We start from the raw sequence: 17,367 nt of genomic DNA, 5'->3' as shown, positions 1-17,367 counted from the left end.
AGTATCTCAGATTTGGCTGAAATTTGCACCATTTGATTAATCTTGACCTGAGAAATGTCGAAGCAGAATTTATCACACCCAGCTACTATACAGAGTGAGTAATGAAGCTGCAAACATCACATTTTCAAATGGTCATATCTCTTGAACGGTAAGGAATTTTGCAAATATTATTCCAGATTCGAGTTTCTCGCATTGAAGACCATAGGATCACGAAGTTTGAGCGATTTTTATTTCTCACAAAAAAATGAGAAAAAGCATGGACTAACACACTGCATCGTGAAACACACTGAAAGAAATAGTATCTCAGATTTGGCTGAAATTCGCACCATGCACCATTGGAGCTCTGAGAAATGTCGCAGCCATATTTGGCACCCCCAACTACTATACAGGGTCAGTTATGCAGCTTCAAACACAAAATTTGCAAATTTTCAAACGGCCATATTTAATGAACAGAATCCGATTTGCAAAATTCCTTACCGTTCATTGAATATGGCCGTTTGAAAATTTGCAAATTTCATGTTTGAAGCTGCATCATGAATTTTTGCAAAAATGGTCAAAGTTTAAAATCACTCAAACTCTCAGGAATAATTTCACACCTGATGTGAAAAACTATCACGTCTAAACTTTTGGACTGATTAATTTGAAATTTTGCATATTATAGATTCAGCTTATTATAAGTCAGCTTTTCCTAATGTGTTTGTTAAATGTATTCCAAGTTCTAAATACAGTATTTTATGTTTTTCAAACATTAATTGGAAAAATTCACACTATGAACAGAGATATTGTGACATTTCTCCATATTAAAGTGGAATAAAAACGTTATTGTCAGTTGTACATAATTTATTTGAGCCAAACTTAAGTTTCAATGCACTAAGGAGGTATAATCTTAAGATGAAGAAACACCACTAAAGAAGATGCCTTAGTGTATTGAAACTTAAGTTTGGCTCAAATAAATTATGTGGAACTGACAGTATCATTTATATTTCAACTTAATTAAATGAAAATTTTGTAGATCAATAATCATTATATACGTAGTTTCAAATAAAAACTTTGATAATATCTTTAGTGTATTTTTTCATAAAAATGTACTCTAGTTTTTGGGATGCGCATCATACGCGAGCAAATACAGTAGACTACTTACAATAGACAATGTATTTTTTAAATTTATCCACTTACAAACTAACTAGAGCTAGATTCACAATAGTTGGATTGGAGAAATTTAATAACAGACAAGACTTTATATGAATTTTCAACTGTGACTTCTGCTAGAATATGTATTTAAATACAATTTTTGAAATATATATTCATTTGGATTGAATAGGATAATCATAATAGCCGATCAATTTCATTCTTGAAATTATTAATCAACAGTACACAAATGATAATGAAACGATAACATTGAGGTAAAGTTCACCCAGCTTAAGCTGAGCTATGGCTAGACTAATGTATGGAATAAGAAATTTAATTACAGACAAGAATTTGTATAATTTTTTAACTGTGACTTCTGCAAAAATATATTATCAATATAATTTTTAAAATTCAGGTATAGTTATTTCAATTGTATATGAAAATCATAATAGACATTTATCCATGGATACTCATTTATTTATGCTCAATAGACCAGCCAAGGCTCAGCTTTTAGTGGGTGATGAATTTACAATAAATTCCCAAACTTACAAACTAGAAACTAAACTATAGTTTACAACAATTGGCCTCCCAACACCCCTATAGCCAACCCTTACCACCTAGAATTACCATATTTGCTAGTGTATGACACGCACCTATTTAAAAAAAACTGTTTACTTTTCAAAAAATACAAAGCGAAATTCGTTGGTTGGCGTCATACGCGTAATTTTCCAAAATAAGACAGAATGCCGGTATTTAAAGTTTGACAAAAAATTCACGATGATCAGTCAACGATAATCAACAAGTCAGCTTTTCCTAATGTGTTTGTTAAATGTATACCAAGTTCAAAATACAGCATTATACGTTTTTCAAACATCAATTGAATAAAATTTACACTAGGAAAAGAGATTTCTCCATATTAAAATGGAATAAAAACGATATTGCCAGTTGCACATAATTTATTTGAGCCAAACTTAAGTTTCAATGCACTAAGGAGGTATAATCTTAAGATGAAGAAACACCACTAAAGAAGATGCCTTAGTGTAGTTTACAACAATTGGCCTCCCAACACCCCTATAGCCAACCCTTACCACCTCAAATTACCATATTTGCTAGTGTATGACACGCACCTATTTAAAAAAAAACTTTTTACTTTTCAAAAAATACAAAGCGAAATTCGTTTTGTTTCCAAATTGAGACAGTTTGCCAAGTTTTGCCAGTTTTCCAAATTGAGGCAGAATGCCGGTATGTAGAGTTTGACAAAAATGTTCACGATGATCAATCAACGATAATCAACAAGTCAGCTTTTCCTAATGTGTTTGTTAAATGTATACCAAGTTCAAAATACAGTATTTTACGTTTTTCAAACATCAATTGAAAAAAATTCACACTATGAAAAGAGATTGTGACATTTCTCCATATTAAAGTGGAATAAAAACGATATTGTCAGTTGCACATAATTTATTTGAGCCAAACTTAAGTTTCAATGCACTAAGGAGGCATCATCTTAAGATGAAAAAAGACCACTAAAGATGATGCCTTAGTGCTTTGAAACTCAAGTTTGGCTCAAATAAATTATGTGCAACTGTCAGTATCTATTATATTACAACTTATTTGAATGAATATTTTGTAGATCAATAATCATTATATACGTTGTTTCAAATAAAAGCTTTGATAATATCTTTAGTGTATTTTTTCATAAAAATGTACTCTAGTTTTTGGGATGCGCATCATACGCAAGCAAATACAGTAGACTACTTACAATAGACAAAGTATTTTTTAAATTTATTCACTTACAAACTAACTAGAGCTAAATTCACAATAGTTGGATTGGAGAAATTTAATAACAGACAAGACTTTATATGATTTTTCAACTGTGACTTCTGCTAGAATATGTATTTAAATACAATTTTTGAAATATATATTCATTTGGGTTGAATATGATAATCATAACAGCCGATCAATTTCATTCTTGAAATTATTATTCAACAGTAGACAAATGAGAAAAAACAATAATATTGAGGTAAAGTTCACCCAGCATAAGCTGAGCTATGGCTAGACTAATGTATGTAATAAGTAATAATGTTTTTCAATTCATAAGGGAGTGATTAATATAAAAAGGATTGATGTAATAAGTAAAGCCCAACACACACACATTAATTTTTGTTTGTACGATATTTTGCTATCCTTATGAATTCTATCAGATTAAACGGAGCTTGACAGACATCATCTGTTTGAAATCATCTGTTTAATCTAATAGAATTTATAAGGACAGAAAAATACTGTACGAGCAAAAAATGATGTGTGTCTGCGGGGCTTAAGGTTTTTGGCTTGACAATTAAAATAAATATAATGGTTTATAATTTTGATAACATAGCTGGGCTATGGGTTAGAAAAATATTAAGAATTTGGAATTAATACTCTTTTCATTGAACTATCAACTAATTAAATATAAGTATTATTATAGAAATAGTAAATCTTTGGATTGTCGATTTAAAACAAGAATTGTATCCATATTTTTAAAATGAATTATAAAATAATCAAAATCAGAGGGATTATTGAGGTTGGCAAGAAAATATAATTGATATAGATACTGCTCTATTGAGTATTCTCAATAAGACAGCCAGAGCTCAGCTTGTAGCTGATGAAAAATTACAGTAAATTATCTTACAAACTAAAACCTAAACTAAGCTTACAATAGTTGGCATCTTCAACTCCCATTATAGGCAACCCTAACTACATAAAATCACTTACAATAGGTAAAAGTCTTATTTAAAAAAAAATTACTTCCAAACTAAAAAAAAAAGAAAGTTTAAAATAGTTGGATTGGAAGAAAATTGCAAACAGGCAACAATTCAGATAAATTTTCAACTGAGGTTTCTTTGAAAATATTTTTTTTTTGGTGAAAGTTACTGGACTTGGAAGTTGAGCCTATGGAAAATTTTTAAAAATTGTAAAATTATTTGAAACATAAATCGAACAAAAAGATAAGTATACTAGACTTGACAGTCCTGGACCTTTTCATTAATATGTTGAGAAAGTTGAAAACCTGGAATCTGGAATTACAATAATAGATATTAAATTTGTGTTTTGAGTTTTGTGAACTCAATTACAAATAGCATTATATGTGGTACTTAAAACAAATAATAATTATTTTGAAAAGAGAAATATTATGATACATGGAAGTTAAAGTGTATCAACTAGCCTTGGGGTTCCAAGCCTTCACGAAAGTAGAGACATTTAAATATAAATGGAAGAGATAAAACTTGAATAATAACTTAAATGAGAATTGAATGGAACAATAAAACTTGAATAATAATTTAAATGAGAATTGAATGGAACAATAAAACTTGAATAATAATTTAAATGAGAATTGAATGGAACAATAAAACTTGAATGATAATTTAAATGAGAATTGAATGAAACAATAAAACTTGAATAATAATTTAAATGAGAATTGAATGGAACAAAAAAACTTGAATAATAATTTAAAAGAGAATTGAATGGAACAATAAAACTTGAATAATAACTTAAATGAGAATTGAATGGAACAATAAAACTTGAATAATAACTTAAATGAGAATTGAATGGAACAATAAAACTTGAATAATAATTTAAATGAGAATTGAATGGAACAATAAAACTTGAATAATAATTTAAATGAGAATTGAATGGAACAATAAAACTTGAATAATAACTTAAATGAGAATTGAATGGAACAATAAAACTTGAATAATATTTAAATGAGAATTGAATGGAACAATAAAACTTGAATAATAACTTAATGAGAATTGAATGGAACAATAAAACTTGAATAATAACTTAAATGAGATTGAATGGAACAATAAAACTTGAATAATATTTAAATGAGAATTGAATGGAACAATAAAGATTGTCGTTCTTAATATTTTTATACAAATGTTGATAAATATGATGAATTTTAATATATATGAAAAATTACTGAAGGTAAAAAACTAAAATACCGTAGCTGTTTTATAAAGAACATTCAAAGGCTTATTACAACCTTTATCCAGCTATTAATTACAAGTTGGCTGGAGGTCTATAGAATTGTGTTGTCAACCCTTTTTACTGGAAATAAACCTATAGTTCTACTTGAAGAAAGTTATCTGTCAGAACTAAGAGGAAAGAGTTTAATGCAATAATTGCATGCTGTGAATTGGAAAAATGTCATTAGGGGAATGGTTCAAATCTTTGAATGATGTAACTTCAAACAAATTTATGAGAGAGATAGAACATGCTGTTGTCTAGAGAAATGTGATAATATTTCAAATAATTAACAAATTAATAATTAAAATTGTATTTTGATTCTTATAATTTTGTTATGAAGTATTCATGCTTTTTCTAATCATGACTTATCAAAGAAATGGATTAATTGAAGTGGGAAAATAGATGATACTTTAAAATTCTTGTTCAATGAAAATTTATTGAAAGAGACCCGAAATTAGTAGCGCAGTACTAACACTTGTAGTAGGTTAATGTGCACATCTACATCTTCCTAAGTTAGCACCTTTTTCTCTATTACCTTGTTAGCCACAGTTAACATAAATATTTGATGTATGTTAAATTGCATGACAAACCATCTTCTATAAAAATTATAAGAGACTCAAAATGAATGGTTTAGTATTAACAGCTGTAGTGGGTTCTAAATCTTCCTAAGTTGACACACTTTTCCTCCATTACCTTGTTAATATCAATCGTTAATGTATGTCACCCTTCCGGCAGTCGCGCTGTTGTCAAAAGTACAACAGTGTCAGTTTTTTTACTGCACAAAACTATTGGATAGGGTGGTGTCAGTGAATGAGTCACCTATGCATTCCAAAACTTTCCCCCCATCACTTCACTGAGTTGCAGTATCAACCGAGCAATGGTTCAGTCTTTAGGTGCCATTTAGTCGTGACAGTGCATAAGTCGCACTGTGCATAAGATAGGGAAAGACTGTGTACGGGGACTGTAAACAAACCAATAACACAGATTGAATGAAAAAGGAAAAAGAATAAGAAATTGTCAAAAACCGCAGATTTATTGATACTTAGAAAGACCGGTTCCGGTTATTAAACCATTGTCAATCTCTGATAAACCGTGTTTATCAGAGATTGACAATGGTGTAATAACCGAAACCGGTCTTTCTAAGTATCAATAAATCTTTGGTTTTTGACAAATTCTTAGTCTTTTTCATTCAATATGAATAATAACCACAATATCAACTTCTCAACTACACAAAAAGTGATAATAACACAGAATTGATGGGTTTGCTTGATGTACCTTATTGGGCTATGATTTTTTTTTTATTTATTTACAATGCAAATGACACTAATGTAATAACATTGGCAGATAAAATAATAAGGTAGTCCTTGTGCTATTTTTCTTCCAAATTTATTTGTGACAAAGTCCGAAATAAGGTTAGAATTTCACGTGTACAATTTCGATAAAATTTCAGTCCAAAACAAAACCTATAATTTTGAATTTAGATGGCTTGAATTATTAAATTAATTAGAAATATTACACTCAATTACCACTTGTAACGAATAATATTGAGTTATTTAAGAAAATTTGGAACTATTCAAGCAATGAAATGGTAGTCATCCAAATGTTTATAGGCGTAAAATAATCCAAGAAGATGGAATAAGTAATTATACAATTAATATGTTTTGACAGTAAACAGAGTGCATAACACTTGGAAAATTGGATGTTGTACAAAATACAACACGCGACTGCTCGTGTGATTGAGTAGGGCGCGACTACCGGGAGGTTAAATTGTATGATAGACCCTCCTATGAAAATTAGAACATACTCAAAATTAGTAGTTTTAGGTCTACTAACAAATGTAGTGGGTTAATGTGAACATCTACATCTTCCTAAGTTAGCATCATTTTTCTCTTCATTATCTTGTGAGCACACAGTTAATATCTATAGTTGATGTATGTTAAATTGTATTATAAACCCTCACTATCCCACTTATTATTATTATTACTAGTAGTTCTGTGAACACAAGACCTCACGCCCTATTCTTATCCACAAGTACCTGATTGAAACTGTAGACCTTATGGGAATACAGCAATAGACTAGCTTCTCCACACATCTGTGTAATCACTTGTCAGCTGATTTATGATGAATAATTCTATAGTCTGATTTTTACTCTAATATTGGCGTATGAAGGCTGCTCCTTTTTCCTTTTAAATCATCCTTTAAGTGCAAAATTTCCAAAAACCTTGTATAATATACGTATATTATACGTCGACGGGCAATTAAAAAAGGAACATACCTGTCAAATTTCATGAAAATCTATTACCGCGTTTCGCCGTAAATGCGCAACATATAAACATTAAGAGAAATGCCAAACCGTCGACTTGAATCTTAGACCTCACTTCGCTCGGTCAATTATTATTATTATTATTATCATTATTATTGTGACATCTCCCCAATCCCCGCCACTAACATTAAATCACGATTCACAAACTGGGATTCTAATTCAAAAAATTCTATTGTTCCACGCTTTTGAATCCAAAATAAGTCTGGCAGCACTTGATAGCTATAACTTCACTCTATAAGCTATATGATTCACTCACGAATCTGAGAGGAAACACTTTAAAGCTGCATTTACACCGGTTTTTAACATTTTTGTTATCAACTGATGTTAATTACAAAAGTTTATAACATCATGTTGGATTGCGTTCACACCGGAGTTGATAACATGAATATTATTGATAAAAAGTTGACAACTTGACTGAATCGACAAAAAATTCTCTTGAAAAAAGTTGATAACTCGTGTTTTCAACAGAAAATTCCTTGTTATTAACAAGATTTATGTTATCCATCGAGAGTCGGTCACTTTTGTTAACAGGTCTTCCACGCAACCCCCTCGCCCAGCATCCCTACCCAACTACAGCTGTTCCCTAATAACTACAGCTGCAGACAAAACACGTGACAAAGTTATTAACTTTTGTTGATAAAACTAGCAGCCAAAAGAAAATGTTATTAACTTATGTTGAAAACTTTTGTTTTGAACTCTGGTGTAAACGCATTATAATTTATTTACATTAGATCAGACATTATTTTAATGATCTGTTTTAATGATCACACACATGTTTCAATTCAATTTTGAAGACAATTTTTTGCTTTTTATTCTGGCTGTTATATCATATGAATAGTCTCGTTAAAGGAAATCATATGGAAGTCAATTATATTGATAACAAGATCTTGTTAATAACAAGGAATTTTCTGTTAGAAACATAAGTTATCAACTTTTGTCAAGAGAAATTTTTGACGATTCAGTCAAGTTAATAACTTTTTGTTAATAACTCGTGTTATTAACTCCGGTGTCAACGCAGCTTAAGCACTCAATTTGAGGATGAAGACTAATCAATTATAGTACAGGACAGATTGAAAGCACACACTTCACTAATATGTCACTAGTTGAAAATCAAATTTGAATGGATTTTGGTGCTGGGGAGCTCTTTACAGGAAGGTCCCACTTAGCCTGAATATATGCAGTGATATTTGAGCAGACGATGGACGATAGAGCTGTTTTACTTCAGCCGGGACCGACGGTCGGTATACGTGCACATCCTCTAACACGTCTATTCAGTTGAAACCGTCAATATGTCAACCCAAAAAACACTGAATAACCAAGTTCATTTAAACACTAATAACACTGAAAATATGTACTGTCATTCTTAGAATACTGTCACCTAAGTTGTTTGATAGAGCTGTTTTACTTCAGTCGGGACCGACGGTGGCGCGTGCACATCCTCTAACATGTCTCAGTTGAAACCGTCAATATGTCAACCCAAAAACACTGAATAACCCAGTTCATTTAAACACTAATAACACTGAAAATATGTACTGTCATTCTTAGAATACTGTCACCTAAGTCGTTTGATAGAGCTGTTTTACTTCAGCCGGGACCGACGGTCGCGCGTGCACATCCTCTAACACGTCTATTCAGTTGAAACCGTCAATATGTCAACCCAAAAACACTGGATAACACAGTTCATTTAAACACTAATAACACTGAAAATATGTACTGTCATTCTTAGAATATTGTCACCTAAGTTGTTTAATAAACTGTTCAAAACAACAATATAGCACACTTTAACTCATTTAGCGGCAGCTTTTCATGGAGTGGGGTTTTGGTAGGCTGGTCCACTGACAAACATCTCAAACTTCAAAGTAATTATGTTGGTCTAATGTCTGATATACAATCACAGATACAACTTTCCATCAGCATTGAGGAACAATAGATATTTGAAGATGCACAGATGGGGTTTGTCAACGTAATTGCAATCACAGTTGAGACTCAAATATTCCGATGACGATATCACTGACAGGTTGGTCTAGTGGTATGGGACGTTATAACCATCAGTCTGCTAGCACTGTTTGGTCGTGGTTCGGATCCCACCGGTGGGCATGGACGTTTGATCATCTCATAAATCAGCCATGCACAAGCAAAACGATCATGTGGGCACTCGGCATCAACCGCAATATTATATTTTGTGACCTATGAAAAAAAACTCCCTCCAACCAAAACTTCTGTGTTCAAGACTGGAAATATCCAACTATTACAAAAACCAATGAAAACAAATATCAAATCAGAATACTAAGAAATTGTCAAAAACCACAGATTTATTGATACTTTCAGAAAGACCGGTTTCGGTTGTTACGCTGGTGATAGAGACGAATGGAGAGGCTTTCTGAAGGAGGTCAAGGCTCTGAATGCGCTGTAGTGCCAAGGAGTAAGTAAGTTTATTTGTTTTAACTTTTTGTGTAGTTGAGAAGTTGATATTGTGATAATTATCAATATTAAATAAGAAGACTAAGAAATTGTCTAAAAACCACAGATTTATTGATACTCTTAGAAATACCGGTTTCGGTTGTTACACCATTGTCAATCTCTGATAAACTGAAACTAAATACATGAGCAGCATAATTTATATTAGTAGGCGAGTACTGCTATTGATCAAGGGAATGAGCGCCTGCCATTGGCCCAGCTAGACAGTCTCCTCCCACTTAATGGTGTCACAAAATGGCGGCTCAAGCAACAGACTCGCCATGATAACAAAATTTACTTTCAGTACAGGATAAGAATCAAGAAAACAAGTGAAAGATAATAAAACAAATATGTAAATAGAAAAACTATTGACTAATATATGCTTTGAAGGTTATGATAATACTAAATTTGTTGTGTTGTATTGGTTGGAATGAATCTGGTCATTTAAACTATATTGGGAATTGTCATGGCGAGTCTATTGCTTAAGACGCCATTTTGTGACACCATCAAGTGGGAGGAGACTGTCTAGCTGGGCCAATGGCAGGCGTTCATGCCCTTGACCAATAGCAGTACTCGCCTACTAGTATAAATTCTGCTGCTCTTGTATTTAGTTTCAGTTTATCAGAGATTGACAATGGTGTAACAACCGAAACCGGTCTTTCTAAGTATAAATAAATCTGTGATATTTTTTGACAATTTGTTAGTCTTCTTATTTAATATGAATAATTACCACAATATCACTATTCTTGGACGATCCAGTCGAGGGGTCCAGGGGGCGGAGCCCCCTGGCTAGACGGATATGGCGAGCGAAGCGAGCCTGACGGCTAGTATATAGATGATATTCAACTGATACGATTGCTCAATGGTGAGGATTGGCTGTCAGTGGCGCACTATTGCCGAGTGGTGTGGAGGTACAAGTACAGTACGAGCTTGTCATGGAGGTCAACTACTAGGATGAGAAGACTGTGCCACCGATGTTCGACTACCCTGAGAGACCATTACTATGCACAATACTAGGAGGAGACCTTTCAGAAAGGCTACCAACCTCAAAGCACCTCAGACGGTCGACACACCTCATTAATTGTCTGCGAAAAAACCTTAAAAATGAACGTTCAAAACATAGAACTCATATGGCTGTGCAAAGGCTAAACATAAACTTTCTACTCGTGATATTTTTCAAAGTTTTTCGATTTGTATATCATCAAGCTATCAAAATGAAAAAGTTCTCTCAGGAAATTTTTTTCCGATAATTACTTTTTGAGATATGAGCGCTTAAAGTTTAAATTTTTGAGACAGAACATTTCAGATTCGGTAAGAGATAAATCCATGAGATTTAGAAGATAGATTCTTCATGGTATTGTTGATCTAGTAGTGAAACAAAAATTTTCTGAAAATATCAATTTTTAAGATAGTTATTTAATTTACTAAAAGTAACCAAAAATAACTTTCAGTTGAGTAATTTTTGGTAAATTGGATAACTTTTTGAAAAATTGATACTTTCAAAAAGTTTTTGTTTTACTAGATCAACAATACCATGAAGAATCCATCCTCTAAATCTCATGGATTTATATCGTACCGAATTTGAAATGTTCTGTCCCAAAAATTCAAACTTAAGGCGCTCATATCTCAAAAAGTAATGATCGGGAAAAAAATGTCTTCTTGAGAAAACTTTTTCATTTTGATAGCTTGATGATATACAAATCGGAAAACTTTCAAAAATATCACGAGTAGAAAGTTTATTTTTAGCCTTAGCACAGCCTTAAGATATCACAAATGTATATTAATAACATTCTAGATTGATACATTTTTGTTGTTTTCAAAGAAGACACTATTCTATTCTATAATATGACACGATTTATGTATTTTAATTATACACTAAACAAAATAATGCATGAGAAAAACATACATACGGTAGTACTTCGACGTAATAAATAAATCTATGCATCCTTCTTCAGAACGATATTTCAGTATATCAAAGACCATTGTTTCAAAAATTGAAATTGAAAACTATTTGAATATATGACAACAGAGTTAAAGTTGAATGATAATCAAATTAAATGATAATGATCACCTGATATCCAATATTAAAATGTTAATTTTCGAAAAAATGTAAATAACTATAGTGAGGCTCATGTTATAATGGCAGTGGGGAAAGATGTGAGAGCAGTGTTGCCGATTCTCGGCCTTGCATCTCTGCCATGGATCTCTGACGCCGGTATATTTAATGTGATATTAACTGGTCATTATTGTTTGAAAAATCAATTATATTTTATTCGTCAAGGAAAAATATTCTTAAATGATCTAATGAAATATACATATTGTAGTTCTATGTTCTGTTTTAGTTAAAAAAATATTTTAGTTTCTATCTCTCTTTAATTTAGTGAATTTTCTATATTAGATTAGACTTATACTATATTATATTATACTATTGATATGTTAGAATTGTAATTTCTGTTGTGTCAAGAGGGCTATTACGGGAAGTATTTCTTCCTGGTGCCCTCATATTGTAATGTAAATAAATAAATATTTGCAAATATCTGTTTCATACTCTGCTGCAAATTCAAGTTTAATTAAATATTTCCAGTTTTTTTTTAATTTAAAATATTTTCAGGATTGAGATTAAGTATGTTTTCAATTGATTTCATTTCTGCATTGTTAAAGAATGATCTAGGAACGTTGCGGAGCTAGAAAAGGATAGCTCCATCTGCTTTGTTGGATGATAGACAAGGATAGCAACGCCAATGTTGATCAGATACTGCCATTATAACGCAGACCTCTCTATACGCTTGAATCCTATCAGAATAAAGTGATTGAGATAGAGATTTGAAAGAATCAAAGTTAATTTTGAAATAAGAATTTACACTTGATAGGAAAAGAGACTTCTCCACTAACCTTTGAGTCATGAAGTAGGGTAGCCAAACCTTCGTCTTGAAGTGCAAACAGTTATACATATTTACTTCACTAACCACTGAATTATCACTGTTTTAATTGCATTAATTAACTTCGGTACTGAACTTCACTAATAAAATTCCGGACGTAAGAACATAGGCTTCACTATAAGAAAAGTGGAAGAACTTCACTCTATAGAAGGTATTCCAATGTTCGTCTATGAGAATGAAGATGAAATTTTATAATCTGAAACAAAAAACTTCATAAGTTCAACTGAAAAACACAATGATGCAACGATCCAGAATAATGGAATGATTGAAAAAAAGAAATAATTATTATTGAATGAAAAAAAAAATTATTAGTGAATGAGAATGAAGCTGATATTTTATAATCTGAAACAAAAAACTTCATGAGTTCAACTGAAAAACAGAATGATGCAACGATCCAGAATAAAGAAATGATTGAAGAGAAGAAATAATTATTGAATGAAAAAAAAATTATTAGTGAATGAGAATGAAGCCGATATTTTATAATCTGAAACAAAAAACTTCATAAGTTTAACTGAAAAACACAATAATGCAACGATCTAGTATAAAGAAATTATTGAAAAATGATTTATTGAGTAAGAAAATAGTTTATTAGTGAATGATAATGAAAATGATCAGCATGATGTAATTTAAGATGATATGGTATATGATTTGTACTCGCAATGCACATTGAATATATTATGTAATTCCCTATAAGATGAATAAACATTTTTGACAAACAGATGAACAATAGATGAAAAATAAATTAACAATAGATAAACAAATAAACAATAGACAAATAGAATAGTCTATAAATTAGATTGAAAGAACAAAAATCATACCAAAAACTTATAGCTACTTCTCATTGACTCTACGGGCATTGAAGAGCCTTGGCCTCCTCCACAAGCCTTCTCCATGAATCTGTGTCCTGTGCTCGCTGTCTCCACCTTCTGACGCCCAAGGATTGAAGGTCTGCCTCCCCGTCGTCCAATCATCTGTTGCGTGGTCGGCCTCGTTTTCTTTGCCCCCCTGGTTGCTGAGATTATACCACATCTCTACTCATAGCCAACCATTCTTCCACAGTGATAACATATAAAACCGTATCTGTACAATTATTTTTACAAAACAACGATTTCTGCAACTTCATGATCTGGAATTTTGTAGTTCAACTGTGAAACACAACATTGAAAAAAAAATCATCTCATAGTAAAATTATAAGTAGATGATGATCAATATATTATAACCCCACTATTATAATCTCAAAAAATGCCTGCCATAACATTCAAGACAACATTCATGTGACTAGAATCATAGATAAACAATAGCATGAGTAGATATCCCATGGTATAGGGCATTGATGTCATAACTTTTACTGTTATCTCAAGCCGATAGTCCACGTAGTTCTTTCCCGTGAAGGTGTGTGATGCTGGTAGTCTCTCACACTGTGCCGTTCATACACTCTCACCCCAACAAAACAGTAAAAACCGACAGTAATCGATAATAATCGGCTTGAGATGACAGTAAAAGTCAATTTTTACTGTTTTTTTGGGGTGAGATTGTATGAACGGCACAACTTGAGAGACTATCAGCGTCACACAGCTGTATGGGAAAGAACTACGTGAACTATTGGCTTGGGATAACAGTAGAAGTTGCGACATAAACGCCCTATACAATGTGATATCTACTTATGCTATTGCTTATCTATGCTAGAATGCAATAAATAACATAATTCCAACACATTTCTGACATAATGTTCAAGACATATAGTAAAAATGCATCAAGTAACGACACACAGCCTGTTCAAGATGCAACATAGATCTTTCTAAGCAAGCAATGAACCGGGAACGTACGTAAGAAACAGTCCAAAAACAAATGTTGATAAAATTCTCAACTTGTTCCATAAGCAACAAAAATCATTCAAAGCATGCACACAGTTAACATGGATAAAAATATGTCAGCTTTTGAGAAGATGGGCTGAGATGGATCTGAAACAAAGGACTTGTAACAGAAACAGAAGAAACAAATACAATGTAGATAAAAAACACAAATTCAAAATGTAAAATGATCACTGAGTGAAAATGAAAGAATAACTGAGATCTGATGTATATTTGAGAAGAGATGCTGCGATGAACCTGAAACATATGGTACTTGAAAACAAATGAATTGTATAATATAAATTGTAGAATAGAATAATTTTAATATTAGTAAACATTTCATGTACACTAAATAGTTTTGAACATGTGTACACTGGAGAAGAGAAGCCACAATGTACCTGAAACATATCAAGAAACAGACCGATTGTTTGTCCTACAACATCTATGAGAGTTTTTTCTCTCATAGATACTTATTGGAGAATTCTTGGATTTCTAAAGAGTATCTCTAATTTTTTTCAAGGGTCTTTACTTAAATCTAAACTAGGTATAGCACTACCTGAACTACCAGAGTCCTGGTGGTTCATGTAGTGTTATATTCGATGTGCCCTACAGCATCTATGAGAGTTCCTTTTCCTCAAAGACACTTATCAGAGAATTCTTGAATTTCTCAAGTCTCCAATTTTTTTCAAGGGTCTTTACTTAAAACTAATCTAAACTAGGTATATCCATCACTACCCGATCTACCAGGAGTGATGTGCCCTACAGCATCTATGAGAGTTCCTTTTTCTCATAGACACTTATTAGAGAACCCTTTGAAAATCTCAAGAATATCTCCAATTATTTAAAAGAGTCTTGACTTGACACTAAACTAAACTATGGCACTACCAGAAACACTAGGAATGAATGATTATACCCTACAGTATCTATGAGAGTATATTACTCTCAATAATACTAAGTAGAGTAGAGTGGAAGAGATCCTTGAATTTCTCAAGAATATCTCCACTTTCCAGCATCTCCAAGGGTCATCTACCCTCTTTGATGTAACTTGTGTATTTCCTTTATCAAAATAGTATTAATTATAAATTGAATTGCATGCAAGTTAACTCCTAAGTTAGGTTAGAAATCAGTTCAACCCCAAGCTATCAAAGATAGCATTGATCTCAAGTTCCCCGCCAACTAGCAAAGGCTAGAGGCTGTACTTTCTAATCCCCCGCCAACTAGCAAAGGCTAGAGGCTTTACTTTCAGTTTCCCCGCCAACTAGCAAAGGCTAGAGGCTTTACTTTCTCATCCCCCGCCAACTAGCAAAGGCTAGAGGCTATACTTTCTATTCCCCCGCCAACTAGCAAAGGCTAGAGGCTTTACTTTCTAATCCCCCGCCAACTAGCAAAGGCTAGAGGCTATACTTTCTATTCCCCCGCCAACTAGCAAAGGCTAGAGGCTTTACTTTCTCATCCCCCACCAACTAGCAAAGGCTAGAGGCTGTACTTTCTAATCCCCCGCCAACTAGCAAAGGCTAGAGGCTTTACTTTCTCATCCCCCGCCAACTAGCAAAGGCTAGAGGCTTTACTTTCAGTTTCCCCGCCAACTAGCAAAGGCTAGAGGCTATACTTCTAATCCCCCGCCAACTAGCAAAGGCTAGAGGCTATACTTTCTAATCCCCCGCCAACTAGCAAAGGCTAGAGGCTATACTTTCTATTCCCCCGCCAACTAGCAAAGGCTAGAGGCTACACTTTGCTAATATTCATTCAGTCTTAAAACTAAACTTATATCTATGATGTCTTAATTCTAATTCTCAACTCAAATTCTATTATTCCCTTTTGTAAGTTTGCTGAAGGCACTGTCATCTAATATTTGCACAGCCAGTCTCATAGAACAGATCAGACCAGGCCACAGTGTAATAGTACTCCACCTGCTCATCAAGTTAGTGCTGTACTGAGCCCGCAACCATCATGAAAAAGCTGTGGAACCACCACAAAGGGCACTGATCAGAAATGAAATACTCGACTGACAACTGCAAATATCCTATGGGGAAACTAACCACTCAAACCCAATTCATAGTGATTGTCTTATTTCACAGTCAACCACAAACCACAAACAAACAGTGCACAAGTCCGTCTAGTTGTTGGCACGGAAATGCGATCTGCAGGTCATTCGACTCTAACTTGAAAGCACCCATTGGACTCAGAACCAACCAGACGGAGCTTGACACTGCCGAGAGGGTAGGACTGAACTGTTTTATAATAGTAACCACCACAAACATCCCTAACATCTGTATTATGGGAGAGTGTTAGAAAATTCTAGCCTGTCATAATATAAATACCAGATAACTCATACCAAACTCACCAATCCATATCTTATTGTAGTAGGGCTGTTCTTCATGAATAACTGATGTCTTCTGATAATCTTTACTTCAGTTGTATATCAATCCTGGAGGAATAAGGAAAACTAGATTAATAATCATAATATATTAATAAATAGTGTGTTTGGTATAAATGTGATTAATTACGGCACAATTGTATCTCAGGTATTTTTGAAGATATTGACTCAATTTTTTTTTAAATGAAAGAGAAAGAAAAAATCAATGTCGCTAGCCTAATTTCAACTGAAAAAAACCATTCTGAATAATATTAATGCTACTTCAAAAATCTCAAATAAACTAACCTT

The 17,367-nt window shown here is 32.8% G+C and overlaps 1 long non-coding RNA gene across 4 annotated transcripts in view; it reads right to left on the bottom strand.

Moving 5' to 3' along the window:
- Positions 1–4,027: 4,027 nt before the first annotated feature.
- Positions 4,028–17,367, bottom strand: part of LOC120355884 — a 28,971-nt gene continuing 15,631 nt past the window's right edge. Inside the window, exons 2-3 of one of the 4 annotated variants that reach the window (XR_005573856.1) lie at positions 12,806–13,048; positions 4,028–4,181 (exon numbers count right to left, since the gene is read on the bottom strand). This is a non-coding gene — a long non-coding RNA (uncharacterized LOC120355884). Of the gene's footprint in view, positions 4,182–6,065; positions 6,095–10,658; positions 11,011–12,805; positions 13,049–17,367 lie in introns of those variants that run through there. The other 3 variants (XR_005573859.1, XR_005573858.1, XR_005573857.1) reach the window with 3 other exon arrangements.

This window comes from Nilaparvata lugens, unplaced genomic scaffold (genome assembly GCF_014356525.2).
Source record: "Nilaparvata lugens isolate BPH unplaced genomic scaffold, ASM1435652v1 scaffold512_1_2, whole genome shotgun sequence".
Taxonomy (NCBI): Eukaryota; Metazoa; Arthropoda; class Insecta; order Hemiptera; family Delphacidae; genus Nilaparvata; species Nilaparvata lugens.
The sequence above is the reverse complement of the archived record's forward strand: the minus strand, read 5'-3'. Positions and strand labels throughout refer to the sequence as shown.